The following is a 3,748-nucleotide window of genomic DNA, read 5'->3' as shown; positions in this document are numbered from 1 at the left end:
CATGGCATGTTCCCGGTATAGATGTGATGCGAATGTATTACTGCAATCGTATCTATTTTTCAGAATATTCTAATAATTGCATCGCCATTTAACATTCCGATAAGACTGAGCATAAAGAATTAAGCTAAGTTCTAAATAGACGCGAAGAGTATGTTTCTTCAGTAGATTAAATACGTAATAATGATTTCAAATTTTAGCACAAGGCCAGGAATTTCGACTGGTATTTATTTTATCCGCCCCGAAAAGATGAACGGTAAGATTGACCTCACAGCCACTGGACTGTACAATTCACAGTTTCTAATTCAATTACAAGATCAACAAGATGAGGTTAGTAAATACCTTCAACGCTGGTACTCCATTCACTGGTACTCCATTCACTGGTACTCCATTCTATCAACCCTGGAGGGATGAAAGGCCAAGTTGAACTCGGCGGGATTTGAATTCATAATGTAAAGAGTGAGAACAAATGTCGCAAGGCATTTTTTTTCTTTCAACGATCGATTTCACCAGTTCGCTACCACGTACAATTAATGCTTACAGTTTTAGGTTATTTAAACTTGTTTTCCAGTAAAAATAGTCATATTGATCAAATGTCAGCCTCATTGACTGGGTTATCAGCAAATGTTATATGTATGAACTGCTTCTTTGATGTTTGTAAGGTTCTACAGCGATTCTCTATCAATTATGGAAATCTCATTCCACAGAGGTATATAGTTTCCTTTCTCGCATCATATATGTCCAACCATTCCTTCACTCACACGCGTTCTCCTCTCATTAAAACTTTTTTCCTGTTATTTTATTCAGGCCATTAAGCCTTCGCTTCCGTTTCTTAAACTAAAGTGGCCAACTCAATTTGCTATCGTATCTGAAGCAATAATCTAACAACAAATCACCTCACGAAGGAAGGAATTTTTCAGCCAGAGTGAATACAACTGCTTTTGGAGTGATGGTCTCTACGAACATTTAACGGGCATCATAAAATAAATGGCGTTTTGAGTCCAGTAAGACAGCGTTTCTAATACTTGTAAGATGAAACACAACCGCTCTGATTTTTGCTGTAGGATGGAAAAAGCATCTTCTAATCAATAAGCGCTTTTAGCTGAGTAAACTCGGTTGTAAACACCCGGAATAGGTTTCTAACAGGATGATACCCCCATCTCTTGACACACCAACTCTCACAGTCCCAACAACATCAATAACAGCCAGCGAGAAAACTTCGATGTGACCAGAAATATCAACCACAGCCACCTCATAACGCATCCTAGTATATTAGGCAATGTTAAAATCCAAGCTGTCCTTGAAGCACATCTGCTTCGGTAATGTAGTTGTTATATTTATGTGAGGTACGCATTAGAGTTGGAAGTTCTGGAAATATTGTTTGCAGAATAGTTTATTATCAAAACAGAGAAGCTGGAAAAGATTTTGTGGGTGTTATTCATTATCCATTGTACATGTTTCATTTGCTAATAGGAATTACAAAATTGCACATGTCGGATAAACATGTAAGAAATTTCCCATCAGAAATATTGCAGACTTAGAATCAAGTATTTTATTCTCTGTCTGAAGACACAATGCGTGTGTGTGTGCGCACGCGTGCATTCGTGTGTGTGTGTGTGTGTGTGTATGTATGTGTGTATGTATGTATATATATATATATATATATATATAGGCTTCACATAATTTGCTTCGCAGAAAGAGTTATTCTAAGACCGCGTTCTGCCTCATCTTCGAAACGCCTAGTTTAGAATAGAGGCAGCTGATGAAGGAAAAGTTCCACATGAGACCGTTTTCCTATGTGTTCATTCTGTTGTCCGTAAAAAAAGTTCGTTTTTTTGTGCTTTGTTTATGTTCCCGTACCTTTTTTGTCCACGTTTTTTTTTTTTTTTGACGTCCTGTACCCGGATATGCATCTATATATACATGTAAATATAGGTATGTACATATATATATATGTATATATGCATATGCTCGCATATCATTTGGATTATATATATATATTGGTGCACTTTGAAATGCTAGCGCTCAACTACCAGCATGGCTGAAAAAGATTGGGGCAAGTGTGAAGGTAGAACACCTACAAAAATCAGCATTGTTTGGAACTGCAAGAATTCTTCGCAGGGTCCTTGAAGCATAACCAGTGAACAAGTGTCACCTTACTCTGCTGGCTGTGGACAGCTGACGCTTTGCATCATACCCAGCAAAATAGGCTGAGAGTTTTTGTTACAAAAATAATAATAATCCTTGCTACTAAAGACAGAAAGCCTGAAATTTGAGAGGAGCGGATGATTCGATTACATCGACGCCAGTGTTTAACTGGTACTTATTTTATCGACTCTGAGAAGATGAAAGGCTAAGTCGCCCTCGCAGGAATTTGAACTCAGAACGTAACAAGCAAACAAAATGCCGGTACGTATTCTGCCCGGCGTGCTAACCACTCTGCCACTTCGCCACCTTAATAGCAGCAGTATTAATAATAAGAAGAAGAACAACAATAATGACTAAGAATGGCAAGAACGGCGGTAACAATAACTCTGAGAGTCAGCACTATAATGGAAGCAACAACAACAACAACAACGGTAATAACAGCAGGAACAACAAGAAATCAACAAGCAAACGAAGTTAATCTTAATGATTGCTTTAAAAAACAAAACAGAGGTTTAAGGCAAATACTAATAATCAATAAGTTGGCTTCTTTACCCATCCATCACACTTCTCTGCCCCACTCTCCCTCCCGCCCTTTCTCTCTCTCTCTCTTTCTCTCCTTCCTTCTTTCTCCCTCCCTCTCTCTCCTTCTCTTTCTCTCACTCTCTATTCCTCTCCCTTCCACTCTCCGTCACCCTCCCTCTCCTCCCTTCCTCCGTCTTCTCCCTTCCTCCCTCTACTCTCTTCCTCCCTCCCCATCCCTCTCCATCCCCTCCCTCTTCCCACTCCATTCCTCCCTCTCCCTCCCTCTCCCTCCTTCTCTTTCTTTCACTCTCTCTCACTCTCTCTCCCTCTCCCTCCCTCCCCCTCTATCTCTCCCATTCCCTCTCTCTCTCTTTCAGCGCGCCTAAAACTTCTCCTTTATACGCCTACAGCTCTTTCACGTTCTCCTCCTTCTTACATTCTCCTCCCTCTCTCTTTATCTCCCTCTCTTCCCCTCCCCCTCTCTTTCCCTCCCCCTCTCTTTCCTTCTCACTTTCTCTCTCTCACTTTCTCTCTCTCACTTTCTCTCCCTCTCTTTCTCTCCTTCTGTCTCTCATTCTCTCCGTTTTTTTCTTGCGCACTATTTCTTGTCTCACTTACCCTGTCTCTCTTCCCACTTCTCTCTCTCTCTCTTTCTCTCTCTCTCTCTTCCTTTCTGTCCATCTCCCTCCTTCTTCTCCGCACCCTATACCGTACCTCTCAAGCATCCCCACCCCACCCTCACATACACAACATTGTCCTCATACATTACACACCTTACTGACAAACAAATAACTCAACACGTCAATAATTATTTAATCAGCTTCAAAATGTCTGCTAAGAAAGAAAGAAAGAAAGAAAGAAAGAAAGAAAGAAAGAAAGAAAGAAAGAAAGAAAGAAAGAAAGAAAGAAAGAAAGAAAAGGAGAGAGAGAGAGAGAGTGGGAGAATGTGAGGGAGGGGTAGTAGATTAATTGCTTTTATTACTGTCTGGAAGGTATAAACAATCTTTTAGCGAGTGAAGAAAAAAATGATGTAGTGATGATGATGATGATGCGGAGGAGGAGGAGGAGGAGGAGGAGGAGG

This window comes from Octopus bimaculoides, chromosome 17, assembly GCF_001194135.2.
Source record: "Octopus bimaculoides isolate UCB-OBI-ISO-001 chromosome 17, ASM119413v2, whole genome shotgun sequence".
NCBI lineage: Eukaryota > Metazoa > Mollusca > Cephalopoda > Octopoda > Octopodidae > Octopus > Octopus bimaculoides.
Note: the sequence above shows the minus strand (reverse complement) of the source record.